The sequence below is a fragment of the Crinia signifera genome, chromosome 1 (genome assembly GCF_055691185.1).
Source record: "Crinia signifera chromosome 1, ASM5569118v1, whole genome shotgun sequence".
NCBI lineage: Eukaryota > Metazoa > Chordata > Amphibia > Anura > Myobatrachidae > Crinia > Crinia signifera.
In genome coordinates this window covers 201,868,563-201,884,533 of record NC_139217.1, presented here as the reverse complement: position 1 = coordinate 201,884,533, position 15,971 = coordinate 201,868,563, and the positions used below count along the sequence as shown (strand labels likewise).

General features: G+C 47.6%; 1 protein-coding gene across 2 annotated transcripts in view; it reads right to left on the bottom strand.

The window, feature by feature from the left end:
- The window catches only part of LOC146067386 (excitatory amino acid transporter 1-like), a 67,919-nt gene extending 54,044 nt beyond the window's left edge, over positions 1–13,875 (bottom strand). The window contains exon 1 of one of the 2 annotated variants that reach the window (XM_083179178.1): positions 13,739–13,875. The gene's annotated coding sequence lies outside the window, so the exon portion shown is untranslated. The remainder of the gene's footprint in view (positions 1–13,738) is intronic. The other variant, XM_083179179.1, reaches the window with a different exon arrangement.
- Between the last annotated feature and the right edge of the window lie 2,096 nt (positions 13,876–15,971).

Genomic DNA, 15,971 nt, shown 5'->3' with positions numbered 1-15,971 from the left:
CTGTGGGATTTTTCCTCTGGTGCTCCCAGTCCCTGCAGGCAGCATACTTCCGCCACTGTGCGGGCGTGCTGGGGAAGCAGGCGGGCGTGCTGGGGGAGCGGGCGGCAAAGTGCACGGCTCCGGCGCCCGGTGACATGTCGGCACCCGGAGCCCACACTCCATCCGCTCCGCCCTAGCTAAACCTCTGCTTAGAGGTGTGCTGAGCTCTGATTGTCTAAAGTGCCCCGGGCCCCCCGAAGGCTTATTCTGGCACTGCATTACACATCCCATTTGCCAGAGCTTGTATTGTACTGTACTGATGGAGCTGCAGCTCCATTGTCCGAGAATGAGACGTGCAAGCGTGTCTCATTCTCAGCGAATGTCACGGCTTCATCTGTACAGTATATCAATCCACTGCTGGTTTAGTGGAGCATTATCCACCCAGTGGTGGAGATGTGTATTGCACGCATATTGCACTCACCTTAATGCGTCGGAGCACGCTACAAAAGTGGTGTGCCAAAACTCTCGCCTAGGCACGCTGGCAAAATGTACAGTATGAGCATGGCTCAATCTGTATATAGATTATGAAATGTATCCAAACCACTGGCTGCCTGTGGTACCCAACTATTTTTGCCAATCCTGAAGCAAAATAGTAAAAGCAGCCTCTAGATCTATAGGACACTGACTTAATTCAAGGAATTTGCAACCCAGTTTAAGAAGGTCACAGCTCAAAGTGAAAGTACATTGCAGATCCATATTGTCATGGGCTTTTAACTAGTTTATTAACAAAAAATGTATATTTCTTATATATCACACATAGGGCGAGATGTACTAAAGGGAAAATGCGGTAAAACCCCCGTTTTACCGCATTTTCCTATGTACTATTACCCGACCGCCACGTCACCGCAGTGTAGGGTATCGCCACCTTTGGGTGGCAATACCCTATAGAAGCCTATGGGCTTCTTTTCGCCGCCCGACGCCTCCGCCGAAAAACCCGCCGACCAACCTCTCCCCCTCCCTCTCTTAACTGGTTCAGGTCCTCCTGGACCCGGAAGGTAACACCTTCCTCCCCCTAGTGACGCAGCCGGACGTCCTTCCGGCTGCAGGGGGGAGGAGGAGGCGCCGGGGACAGCTTGCTTAGCTGTCCCCGGCGTGAGGGATGCAGAAGGGGGCAGAGAGGTGACGGAGACCCCCCGCACACCACATTCCAGGTATCGCGGGGGGCCTCCGTCACCGCATCGCGATGCCAGCCGCATATGTTAGTACATATGCGGCGGCATCGCGGCGGGGGGGCCGCGATGGGCGGCGATGTATTTTAATACATCCCACCAACACTGTATATCCTGCAGCACTTTACAGAGAATATTTGAATATTCACATCCATCAGAACTGCCCCAGTGGAGTTTACAATCAATGGGGGAAATGTAATAGGATGAGATATTCAGAAAGTGAGAGATTTGGTAAGAAATCTCCAGGGGTTTTTTAAAGCAGCAATCATTTACTGCAAAACCAGTTTGATCTTGATGTTTAACTGTAAATGATCGCCGCTTTAAAAAAAACTGGTGATTTCTTACCAAATGTCTCACTTTCTGATTCTCTCATCCAATTACATTTCACCCTATATTCCTTACCACATATACAGGCACAGACATTCATTCTAGGGCTAATTTGTTGGGAGCCAATTGACCTGCCATTATATTTTTGGATTGTGGGAGGAAACCGGAGTAAATTCACACAAGCACTGGGAGAATATACAAACTCCACACAGTTAGTGCGATGGTAGGAATCAAACCCATGACCTCAGTGCTGTGAGGCAGTAATGCTAACCATTACACCATCTGTGCTGCCCCACTAGTTATTTATATAAACACACACACACACACACACACACACACACACACACATATACTACAAACATATATCAAATTAACCCATTCAATTTGGGACAATCCCAAACCTCTAATCTTCTATAATCTCCAGCGCTGGTTCCTTACAGAGGTCATAGCTTATGTCAAACTATTACAGATGGCCCACATTCTGTTAGAAAATTACCAGTCCAAGAATGATCTCGTCCTTATTCTCTGCATTTTGTTTATAGGTCTCTAGCTTTACTAATCCTTTTGTAATCTGTCACAGAGCTTCCTTCCTACAGAGATTATTATTCAGAATATATATATATCTATCTCTATCTATAGCGCAGATATTTATAGGATGACCATGGCTGTACAGAAACTTAGTTTCAGGGAGATTATAGTTGGCAGCAGAATTTTGAACAGCTCCCCATTGAGGGGGCATGCCATGCTCCAATTGAAGGGCGTGTCTAGTTCCATATATGGAGAGATTATGAAAATAAATTGTAGGTGCGTACTACTACATCTGAGAGGAATCTTTTAAAATGACTTATATCCAAATGTAGATGAGCCCCAAAGCAGTTGGCAAGACCTACTATACTTGGTAAAGTGCTGGTAAATTGTGCTGATGATTCAATGTAAATGTATCTATCTCTCATTCCTTTTTTTCCCCAAAAAATGTAACTGTATTATGTAGAGATGAGCAGGTCCGGATCCGAATATGGTGATCCGAGTCAGGATCCGAGCCGGCTCGGGAATTCCCGCCTGAATTCCGGACCGAAAATGAGGCAAAACGTCATCATCGCGCTGTCGGATTCCATATAAGACGCACGCGCGCCCTGCCATCTTCACTCCATTATAGGAGAGGGAAGAGGGTGGTTGGGATCCGTGCTCCGATTTATTTAGTGACCGATTTTTTATTTTGTTGTAAACTAGGTGCAGCAGTGCTCACACGCAGGGGATGCAGTGCTGCTGACTGTACACTCAGTGTACAGGGGCTGCAGTGTCCATAATACAAGGGGCTGTGTCCATTGTCCAGGGGCTGTGTCCAGTGTACAGGGGCTGTGTCCATTGTCCAGGGGCTGTATCTAGTGTCCAGTGTGATGGCCTCTGTCCAGGGGCGGTGTCCAGTGTGACGGCTGTGTCCAGTGCACAGGAGCTGTGCCCAGGGGCTGTGTCCATTGTCCAGGGGCTGTGTCCAGGGTGACGGGCTGTGTCCAGGGGCAGCTGTGTCCAGTGTACAGGAGCTGTGTCCCGGGGCGGTGTTCAGGGGCTGTGTCCAGGGTGACGGGCTGTGTCCATTGTCCAGGGGCTGTGTCCAGGGTGACGGGCTGTGTCCAGTGTCCATGGGCAGTTTCCAGTGTGACGGCTGTGTCCAGTGTACAGGAGCTGAGCCCAGGGGCTGTGTCCTTTGTCCAGGGGCTGTGTCCAGGGTGACGGGCTGTATCCAGTGTGACGGCCTGTGTCCAGGGGCAGTGTCCAGTGTGACAGCTGTGTCCAGAGGCTGTGTCCATTGTCCAGGAGCTGTGTTCAGGGGCGGTGTCCAGAGGCTGTGTCCTGGGTGACGGGCTGTGTCCTGTGTCCAGGGGCAGTGTCCAGTGTGACGGCTGTGTCCAGTGTACAGGAGCTGTGTCCAGAGGCAGTGTCCATTGTCCAGGGGCTGTGTCCAGGGGCAGTGACCAGTGTCCAGGGGCTGTGTCCAGTGTGACAGGCTGTGTCCAGTGTAAAGTAAGAAAAATAAATAAAAGTAATAAATAAAATAAAAACACATTTTTGGAGGATGATGGAGGAGAAAATAGTGGGAGATCAGCAACCTGATAGAAGTGCTGAAGCTGCTACCACCAGTCATGACAAGGCCGATACCTCTTTGTATTTTTTGCTCTTTGGAGCATTTCTCTTTTTTTGGGGTAGTTTATTAAACTGCCACCCTGCCTGCCCCTGCAGTGCCGCTCTGCTTCCAAGATGTGCCAGGTTGGAAGTGTAAGGTCCACATGTATGTGATGCCTACTGCTGTCACTTAACTTAGTCATCCAGCTACTTCGGTATACCCTTTTGGCCCAACTACAGTAAATGAAAACAATTTTGTGAGCTGTGAAGTGATCAAAATTTACTAGAAATGAGTGGAAACTAATGTTATTGAGGTCAATAATACTTTAGGGGCAAAAACAGGCCCAAATTCTGTTATTTTAGCCATTTTTAGCATTTTTTCATAAAAATCCAGATCCAAAACCTGCAAGAGTGGTTTTGCCAAAACCAATCCAGATCCAAAACACAAAGGGAGATCCAAAACCCGAAAAAGTGGCCGCCGCACATCTCTAGTATTATGTGGGTTAGGTGAAATGAGGGAGATTGCTAGACTAATGAGGGAGATTGCTGCTATTTCAGGGAGTCTCCTGCAGAATGCAGGAGGGTAGGCAGCTATGCTGTACAGTACCCCAAACTATATCTAATAATAATCTGGCACAAGAAACACAAAGAAACAGGAGATTAGTCAACATGTGGTAAAAAGTGAAACATAACTGTGAGAACAGAACCCAGATTGTGTGCGTCTACATTTAATATGCATTTAAAGTAAAATAAATCAAACCTAGCTTACTTATTTTGCACACATAAGCAATGAAGAGGGCTGGTACCTTTATAGGTGTAAAGATGATTTTTATAGATGTTAAATACTGCATGTGTGTGCATGTTCTCCGTGTGTGTGTGCTGTGTATAAAGGGATATATGTGGGGGTTATTCAGTTTATGGTTTGTGCTCCTACAATTATTTCATGGATTTTTATTTACTTAACATCCTGTTTGGTGCCTATTCTATTTTTAGGTTTGTGCCAAATCCTCTACGTATCACTAGCTGGGATGTGAAAGTATGTGTCATATCCTCAGCCACACAGTAATAACAGGTAAGCAAGTGTGCACATATCCTCCATATAATACCAGCTGGGGCATGAACATAATTAAACTATAATAACTGCCACATTCTCCATTTGGTAACAAAAAAAGCCATGTTCCCTGTGGTATCTAGTTGATAGATCTACGGGGTCTATATATACAGTCAGTAGGTCGAAAGCAAAAACAATCAAATGGTCGACAGGGTCAAAATGTCAACAACGTCAAAAGGTTCCCATTCAAAATGTCGACATGATTTTTCCTCAATTTAAACATTTTTTTTTTCACTTTATCATGCTTCACCATTCATGTTGACATAGAGGGAGAATATAATAGTGTGCTGAGCGTATCGGTAGCGAGGCCCCGAACCCGAAGCATGTCGAGCGAAGCGAGCCATGCGACGTTAAGCATTACACTAATTGATGGTCCATGTCAACACTGACACACACAAAAAGAAAAACTCATGTTGACATTTTGACCACGTCAACCTTTTAACCTCGTTGACCTTTTCAATGTCTGCTGGCGAGGAGGATGAAAACGCCACTTAAGTTAGGACCAGGGCTATTCCATGAGGAAACTTGGATTGATGATAGGAAATTTAAAGCATTCCAAAATGCAGCAATAAGGATTATATTCACACATTATTAATAACTAGGCCAAAAGCAGAGGTGAGCGATGTGCTTTTTCCACCATTTTAATGAATCATGTATTCTTATATTATGCATTTGTATGAACGTTATTTTATGTCAGTTTCTAATGAGATGTACAGATGTTGTAGAAATAGAAACAGAACAGGAGAACAAATTATCCACAGCATAAAATAAAATGGGACAGGGGAATATCAGTAATTTAACACTAGAACTGAAAAAAGAAGGTCACAATAATTTGCAGAACTCAAGATGCCAATGGAACTGCCTGGGGTGCCGGGCTCTGGGAGGGGCTGCAGTGAGTCTGCCTATCACAAACTTAAGGATATCCATGAGGAAGACATCCTTGTTGTACATAATACAGGTGGCTGCTGTTGAACTTCTAAGATGCCACCTCCGCACAGGAACTGGAAGTGGTTATTGGTGGCAATGTGGGGCTTGAAAGGGAGGGGGGGCACAGTAGGTTAAAGTTTTGTTTAGGGTACAGCTTACACCGGCCCTGCTTATACCACAACATTTGCCGCCCCACATCGACGGCTACCGCATTGTTAACAATTGCATATACACTGACATATGTGATTATTAATGCAAAGGACAGCTCTTCCAATAAGAGCTGTCCCTTGCGAAGTAGCTCCGGTGCGGACGTCCAGGTCTGAGCCCCGGGAGTACCGCTGTGGGGCATGCTGTGACGATGACAGATCCCTCAAATAGTGCTGCAGAAAGAAGCCCATGGGCTAGTGTATGGTATCGACAGCTGTTCCTGAAGATTCCCTCCGCAGCGAAGCCCCAGCATGCGGACTTTAGTACAATAGTATTCAAAAATGTGGTAAAAACCGCAAAAACAGGGTTTTCACCACATTTTTGCTTTTCTGCATGCCACCCACAATCTTGCCAGTTTTTGTATAATTTGTCACACTTTATTATACATAGAAATATTATCAGGTGTGCACCTCCCTCTTTTATTGCTTCTATACAGTTTTTGTGGATGCATCTTGAAAGTTATATATTTGCTGCAAAATCTTTCTTTAGAACCCACTGAAAATGTAAAACATACTTTCCATAAAACACACTGTGCCACTGCTAAATTTTCAGTCAAGAAATAAGAGGTTTTTTTTGATGATCCCCTTACAGCTGGGGTAGCCAACACTAGTCCTCGAGAGCTACCAACAGGTCTCCTCACAGAATCACAAGTGAGCTAATTAGCTCCATCTGTGTATCTTTTAAAATGTGTCAGTGATTAATGAGTGCAGCTGTGCAGCAGCTAGGTTGTCTGGAAAATGTGAACTGTTGGTAGCTCTCGTAGGCTAGGGTTGGCTACCACTGCCTTACAGTTTGTTTCATCTGCTTTTCTCTGTGAACACATTTATGATAAAAAAAAGCCCAAAATGATGTCCGAACACGTTTTTAGGAGAGAAGGATTTTCCCTATTTATAAAGAACCCAGCCAGCAATAGCTACCTCACGCCATTCCTCCCAACATGAGGGACACAATGCTCTGTTTCTGGACTTCTCTCTTAATGTATGATTGCCATCACCTGTGGTGAACCACCTTTGTTATCAATGAAATAGTTCTACACAGCTGATGCCAATCACATAGTAAGTGGGAAGTCTAAGAACAGAGCATTTTGTCTCTCCTGGAAACAGTCATGTTGGAAGGTATACTAACAGTTGCACTGCACATGGGCAAATTGACATCCGACTAATATGCTGTGCCAAAGTGGTTCTGGTTGATAGATCGACAGTGGCTAGATCAGGCATGTCCAAACTATGGCCCTCCAGCGGTTGTGAAACTACAAGTACCATCATGCCTTGCCACAGTTTTGCTATAAGGGAATGCTAAAACTATGGCAAGGCATGCTGGGATGTGTAGTCTCACAACCACTGGAGGGCCATAGTTTGGGCATGCCTGGTCTAGATAGACAAACCCCAAAAGGTTGATTCAATAAGTCGACAGATCCTGATACATGGCGAGTGCAGCAACCCATACAAGGGTATGCATAATACTAACTGGGAGTCCATGTTGACAGTCTACCTTGTTCACTTGTCTACATTTTTCATTTTGACATTTTGTCTATGTCACTCTTTTGACCATGAGGACCATTTGGGGTAGACCTATTAACTGTGTATCTAGACATGGTCTATCTAATAATCCACACCGGCAGAAGGCCCCAGGACTGTCTGGCATAGTAATAGGAGTCTGCTGATCTTTGCCAGTCAGTATCGTTGGGTGATGGTAAACTGTTCTAGCAAACTTTTATTCAGATATTGCTGTAACAAAACACTTTCTACTGTTGCAAGAAAAGCATCGACAGGAAATGTTTTTTCATCACCATATATTCCTATATAGACCATGGGTGAAATGTAATAGGGTGCGATTTTTTAGACAAAAAAAAAAGTCGCACCAAATCGCACCTTTAAAAATCGCATTTTTTGCCGCGAATTCGCATATGTAATGAGATGCGAATTTGCGGCAAAAATGCAATTTGCCGCGATTTCGGGCGATTTTCAGTCATGAAAATGTGTGCATTTTCATAAATGTGATTTTGTGCTAAAAAAAAAAGTTTTTAAAAAAACGGCGTGGGGTCCCCCCTCCTAAGCATAACCAGCCCCGGGCTCATTGAGCCGGACCTGGTTCCAAAAATACGGGGGGACAAAAAGCATAGGGGTCCCCCGTAATTCTGAAACCAGCCCCGAGCTCTTGGACCGGTCCTGGTTCCAAAAATACGGGGGACAAAAAATTTGGGGGTCCCCCGTATTTTTGGAACCAGGTCCGGCTCAATGAGCCCGGGGCTGGTTATGCTTAGGAGGGGGGACCCCACGCCGTTTTTTTTTTATAAAAACACTTTTACACATTTTTATAAACAGGACCATGCACAGATCTCAATGATCTGTGCATGGTTCTGTCAAATTCGCTTGTCAGAACCTGGTCTATTTTTTTTGCGATTTTTGGTAACATTTACCAAAAATCGCACCCTATTACATTTGCGAGTTGTATACTTTATAATGGGAAAACATCTGGATGCGATTTGAAATGTGACTAAAAATCGCCACTTTCAAAAGTGCGATTTCGCGGTAAAAAGTGCGATTTTTACAGCGATTTTCAACCTATTAAATGTGCGATTTTCGGAAAATGTACGATTTTGGCCGTTTTTGCCCAAAAATCGCACATGTCTAAAAATCTCACCCTATTACATTTCGCCCCATGTCTCTATTACGGAATGTACTTTCCTTACTTAACCATCTAATATTATGTACTATGTGTATTTGCAAAATAGGCATCATTGTGTCACTTGCAGAATGCATTGTGGTTTTGCTGCAGGTAAAAATCATAGGTACTTCTGTAGTTTCACGGCGCCGCCGCGCGCACACTCTGGCTCAGAAACTTGGCAGACTGCCAGAGGCTCTGATTAACCGTGCGCGTGCCGCTCTAGCAGCTCAGACAGAGTGTGCTCGCGCCGCTCTAGCTGTACTGACAGCTACGTAAACAGCGTGGCGGCCGGGCAGCAGCAGCAGCGCGCTGCCCAGGCGCTGGCAGGTCACTGTGGTACTTGTAGTTCCACAGTGAAATAGGCAGCGCCTGGGCAGCGCTGACAACAGCGGGGGCAAGTGGACACACCCCGGGCACAACGCTGACGTGCCGGGGCTTGTAAAGTACTCACCCCGGCACAGCGCAGTATCCCCCATGTACACGCTAAATCCAATGGCTTGCAGCCTAGATCTAGGCGCTAATGCCCCTGGATTCACACTCCCTGCAAGCCGCTAAGAAGGAGGGGGGCGCCTGGATTTAGGCGCAAAACCCTCTGAATCCAGGCGCCTTGCGAGCCGCTAAGAAGGAGGGGGGCGCCTGGATTTAGGCGCAAAAGCCGAAGGAGGGGGGCGCCTGGATTTAGGCGCAAAAGCCAGGCTCCCTGGGAGCCGCAAAGGTGGTTTAGCATCTAAATTTAGACGCTAAAGCGCCTGGATTTAGTTGGGTGGAGGGGTACATCTAAATTTAGACGCAAAAGCATCTAAATTTAGCTGGGTTTAGGGGTACACTATTAAAGCCCGTCCACAGTGGCAGTAGTCGACGCAACAGCTGTCGACTGTGTAAATCCCACTATCCACGCCCACCCGAAGCGTGGCGAGCGCAGCGAGCCCCGCGAGGGGCGGCGGTACGCGTCCTACGACCTTTTCATACCCCCACTATCCACGTCGGCGTGGAGTTGAGAATAGAATAGTGTGGCGAGCGCAGCGAGCCACCGAGCCCGAAGCGTGGCGAGCGCAGCGAGCCCCGCGAGGGGACGCGGATACCTTCACAGGTAAACGCGTCCCCTCGCGGGCTTCACAGGTGTCCGCAGCGACGCGGACACCTGTGAAGCCCGCGAGGGGACGCGTTTACCTGTGAAGGTATCCGCGTCCGCTCGCCACACTATTCTATTCTCAACTCCACGCCGACGTGGATAGTGGGGGTATGAAAAGGTCGTAGGACGCGTACCGCTGCGCTCGCCACGCTTCGGGTGGGCGTGGATAGTGGGATTTACACAGTCGACAGCTGTTGCGTCGACTACTGCCACTGTGGACGGGCTTTAATAGTGTACCCCTAAACCCAGCTAAATTTAGATGCTTTTGCGTCTAAATTTAGATGTACCCCTCCACCCAACTAAATCCAGGCGCTTTAGCGTCTAAATTTAGATGCTAAACCACCTTTGCGGCTCCCAGGGAGCCTGGCTTTTGCGCCTAAATCCAGGCGCCCCCCTCCTTCTTAGCGGCTTGCAGGGAGTGTGAATCCAGGGGCATTAGCGCCTAGATCTAGGCTGCAAGCCATTGGATTTAGCGTGTACATGGGGGATACTGCGCTGTGCCGGGGTGAGTACTTTACAAGCCCCGGCACGTCAGCGTTGTGCCCGGGGTGTGTCCACTTGCCCCCGCTGTTGTCAGCGCTGCCCAGGCGCTACCTATTTCACTGTGGAACTACAAGTACCACAGTGACCTGCCAGCGCCTGGGCAGCGCGCTGCTGCTGCTGCCCGGCCGCCACGCTGTTTACGTAGCTGTCAGTACAGCTAGAGCGGCGCGAGCACACTCTGTCTGAGCTGCTAGAGCGGCACGCGCACGGTTAATCAGAGCCTCAGAGCCTCTGGCAGTCTGCCAAGTTTCTGAGCCAGAGTGTGCGCGCGGCGGCGCCGTGAAACTACAGAAGTACCAAATCATATTATATCATCAAGTTGATTTCACTCTGTCCTCAATATTTACAGCTGACTGTCACTCACCTATAGCTCTGTCTTTGATAACCCAGATAGGATGTACTTATACAGCTGGGACCACTTCACATCACTTATGCTGCTTTCAGACCGCATAACTGGCTTTGACCCTGTATTTGAAAACGTTTCCAAAAACGGGTCTGCCAGGTAAAACCCCTTTCACACTGCATCTCTTAAACAGTATATTACCGTTTAAGTGCCGTTTTTTTACCTGGCAGACCCGTTTTTGTACACTATTCAAATACAGGGTCTTGCCAGTGCGTTCCCCCCTGGTAATACATATGCCCCGGTGCCCTGTACACAGACACTTGCAGAGGGCAGAGACCATTGCGGAGTGCGGTGTCCCCGCTGGCAGCTCCCGGCATAACCACCGCAGCCCCGCTCCCCCTCTCCCCGCTGCCGGTGCTGGGGATGCTGCTGCTGGACTGCGCAAAGCTCAGCTCCGACGAGGCGACCCGGGGATCCAGCATCCTGCCCCCCATCTTCCGGCCGCACAGACCCGGTGGCGGCGGCCACGACCCGCAGCAGCCTCCACCGCCCAGGGACGGGCCGGGGGTACGGGCTGCGCTGTATGAAAATTCGGGCAACACACAGTGCAGGGTCCCTTCAGGGAATGTGAAATGAGCGGCGGGGTCCCTGCGGCGCTAGTTCCCATCCGCCCCAGGGACCCCGCCGCTCATTTCCCATTCCCCGAAGGGACCATACACTATGTGGCACTGGGGACTGGAGGAGTGTCTGCCCCTGCAGCCCTGCTACAGCATCTGATCCCGGCTCCCCTGTCCACAGCGAGGCATGCTGGACCAAGCTGCCCAGGTACCAGGGGAGGGGGGGACCTGTGTGGGGTCCAAAATACAGTTTCAGACCAAAAAAAAGTGTCTGAAAAGGGGTAGAACCCTGCGTTTTTTTGGAAACGGTAAAATCACTCTGTCCCTTTCAGACCGCACATACAGTATTACCGTTTTAAAACGGTTAAAAATCGGCAAAATACCATTTTTTTAGTGCGGTCTGAAAGGGGCATTATACAACCAAGTGAGAATCAGGTGTCACAGGAGACTGAATAACACCATGTGCAGGCAGACAGCACTAGATATGCTCCCAATCTCCACTAATCAGTGATCTGAAGAAAAAAAAAAATATATATATATATATATACTGTATATATATCTTATCTTGTTGTTATCCCATGAAAAACATAGTTGCCTACCTGACCCTCTCCTTCAGGGACAAAATACTCTGTTCCTGGGCTTCCCTGATAATGTATGATTACCATCACCTGTGGCGAAACACCTTTCTTATCAATTACCTAGCTCCCCACAGGGGATGGCAGTCAAACATTACCAGGGAAGTCCAGGAACAGAACATTTTCGGTACTTATATGTTAGTTGGGCGCCTTGTGCGTGCGCCCATTTCCAACGGCTTCCGTGGGATGCCGATGGAATCGACAGCCCCTGCAAGCATGAAGCTGGCTCCATCTGTATGATTGCCATCACCTGTGGTGAGCTAGGTAATTGATAAGAAAGGTGTTTTACCACAGGTGACGGCAATCATACATTACCAGGGAAGTCCAGGAACAGAGCATTTTCTCCCTCATGGAGAGGGTTAGGTAGGCAAGTCTGGATAATCTCATAAAAACACAAGAGTTAAATTGACACACACACACACTTGTATTGTTCTTAGAATGGTATTTGGTTCTCTCAGCAGAATACATGTATTAGGCATTTGTCACAAGACCTAATTAAGCAGTATTAGCTTCTTAATTGCCAAAATTAGTCACTAAAGATTTATTCAATAGGTAAAATAAAACAGCAATATATTTGAATCTAATTAACAAGTTTAAAGACAAGAGGGCTTGTATAGATCTTGTATGTGTACTAGGAATATATAAAAATAACTTTTTGATTTTCGTTCACTTTCTTGGTATACTTGGAAATTTCAAATGATGGTCCCATATAAAATTCAGTTTGGAAATTCAGTTTTAGGTCGAATCTCCTGTTAAATAAAACACACTCTTAAAAGATTGCTTAGTGTCCTGCAGTCAGGTGTCCCAATATACTGCTTACACTACAGCTCCTGTAGGCAGTGTTATGTTAGGATACCGGATATAAAAACACCCTGGACTAGTCTTTCTGGCCTGCACGCAATCCTAGCACTGCTCAGTAGTTAGCTACTGCTAGTAGTTGTGCAGTGTCCAGTAGTGACTGGACAGCTGACATGGATCAACTGGCAAAGAAATGAAGAGAATGTATATAGCAGTATTAATGCTAGTCTTCAGAGAGTACCTCTAAGGCCTATATAATTATATATATATATATATATATATATATATACACATACATACATACACACTGTAACATAATATAGCCTATAGGTACATCCTGATTGAGGTTTGCGTATTAGGAGAAGGTTATAGGATGGTGTACGGAGTTCTTGCAATGTGTATATTAATAGGAAGGCAAGAGGATTGTTTTGAGATCCATGTGTGAGGTGAGTGGCACATGCAGAGGTGAGATATTTATCATGGTTGCCCACCTGACCCTCTCCTTCAGGGAAAAAATGCTCTGTTCCTGGTCTTCCCTGGTAATGTATAATTGCTATCACCTCTGGTGAACTAGGTAATTGATAAGAAAGGAGTTTCACCACAGGTGATTTCAATCATACATTACCAGAGAAGTCCAGGAACAGAGCATTTTCTCCCTGAAGGAGAGGGTCAGGTAGGCAACCATGAATATATAAATATATTTTGTGATTTTATGTTTGTATGTGCTTTTGTTTGTTTGTTTGTGCACTACAGTATATGTTCTAATGTGTAAGTATTAGGAGGAGGTGAGAGCTACGTGTTCCCATGTCAGTGTATTAGGAAAAGGTCATAGTCAGAGGTGTGATGTATGGAGCAGAGATAAGAGTTCTGTTCTGTCCTTTCCCTTGTGGAAGGAAATAATAGCTGTGTGTTGGGCAACTACAGAGCTACATGTCCTGACTTCTGTGAATTAGAAGGATGATAGTAACACAAAGTACATGCCCTAAAGCCTATGTATGATAATGTCACAGGTATGCACATGGATGCCAGTTTCAAATTTGGAAGAGAGGTCTGTGTTTGTCTATAACAATACATCTTGTATTAAATAGTGTTCAACAAATACCTTTTCCAAAGATGATCTTCGTATTGCTCTCCACTTGTGTCACCAGAAGGGTCTGCGACTTTCTGAAGCTGGAAAAGAAATAATACAGAGATGTGTGAAGGAGGGAGAGCAAGGGCTGCTTACGTGGGAGGGGGTGTTACAGAGAGAGTCTGTCTCAGAGGAGGGGAGGAACAAAGTGTGTGGGTGATAGAAAAAAAAAAGAGGAAAGCATTAAGCATTATAGGAGTGGGATAAAATAACAGGGAATGGGAATATAGTATAGTATAATCTATATAATACAAATAATGAAAATATAATAGTGTGTGCATTACAAGATTATTCTATACTAAAATAATTGAGGTAACCAGGGTACTGCTAAATGGGGGGGGGGGGGGATATTTATTACCAATCTTTTTCAAAATGCAAACAAAATACAAAATGTGCACAGAACAGGTTAACACTCCATATATTGATTACTTATATCTAATTCAAATACCTGTGGCCACTGCATAAACACCATCATCCAAAATACAGGAACACCACAGTTGCCACCATTTCCTTTGGACCCCACATACAAGTTTGGTTTAGGGTAGTGGTTGTAGGCACCCTGTGACGCTCCAGCACGAGACAGCAGTTAGATCGGACTGGTTGGTGTGTGTATATATGCAGCCACCCGCCAGGGTCGGCAACAGAATTCTTGGGACCCTGTACAATGATACTGTATTTATGGGGCCCCCCACCTAATTCCAAATCCACACAACCCTCTTCTGCTTGAGCCTCATTTAAACTTTCGCTGCTTTCAGGTGCGGACTTCGCTCCTAGCTGCTGCATCCTGCTGGCCTGTTACAAAAGAATGCCAAGCACTAAGAGCAGGCATGGCAGGTTGTTCGCAGAGTGCAGAACAGATGACCCGCGCATGCGCAGTAAAAGTACAGGAGCCGGAGCCCACAGCAGCAGCGACAAGTACGGCTGTGCGCCTCAGGGCCGTCTTAACATTAGGAAGGGCCCCTGGGCAACCTAGTTCACTGGACCCCCCCCCAAATTAGTTTGCCCAGGAGCCCACAGTCACCTCCCCAACCCTCACCTCTCTGGCTCCGTGCGGCAGCCAGTCAGCTTCCGGCGTAATGTCCCTTACACATAATTCCCCTTGTAGTGCCCCTTAAACATTGCCCATATTACTGCCCCTTACAGAATTCCCATACTGATTCCATATAAGAGGAGAGAACTTATTGCCACGTCCCTCTATCCCCACCACAAACACCCTGTCCCCCAACATACACCCCATAACCCTCTATCCCCACCACAAACACCCTGTTCCACCCAGAGACCCCCTATAAAGCTTTACTCACATATACACCCTAGTCCCCCTGTTTGTGCCACATTCACTCCCTATTCCTCTACACCACTCCCAATTACACACCCTACTCTTTCACTGTCCCCAACATACCCATACCATCCAACACCAGGGTGGTGAGTCTGGACCTCTTTTAGGTTTGTTATACTGGAGCTCGAGCATGGTCCCCCTTCTGATGGCCACAACTTACCAGCACATTGGGAGCCGGGTGGGCGGGATGATGATGTTAGCTGCGGCGGCTGTGATGGCTGTCACGAGAGGGGAGCAGTGCCGCGGATCGCCCCTGCGCGCGACATCTGACAGTGGGTACCCCCCAGCTGTCCGCTGCCCAGGCGCTCCCAGTCCCCGCTGTAACAGTGCACTAGTGTGTGCTGCTGCGCCTGCTATTTAAGATTCACATATCCCGCTGGACCGCGCTAGCCAATAGGCGCTCGCGGTCCAGCAGCCACCAGTTGATTGACTGCTGGACCGCAAACGCCTATTGGCTGGCGGTCCAGAGGGAGACGTGAATTTTAAATAGCATCACATCTCCCGCACACAGCGAGCCGCGGTGGGAGCTAGCGGGGGAGATGGAGCGGGCGAGCTGGCGGTGCTGGGACGGCTCCGGCGCCAGGATAGCTTCCATCGCCCGGAGCTGGTGCTCCACCGGCACCGCCCTCGCTACGCCTCTGCCGCCACCGCCCTGATCCCCCTGCCCGGATCCCCCAGCGAGGGTGAGCGGATTCCCGGACCCCGGCCACCATCTTTCCCATTGGGCTGGGCCGGGGGCCCCTAGGTCCTAGGGCCCCCGGGCAACTGCCCATCGTGCCCAATGGGAAAGACGGCACTGGTGCGCCTGTGGCCCCAGGCCGTGCGCGCGCACACACACAGATGGTGCACAGTAGATGGCAGGGCTGAGAG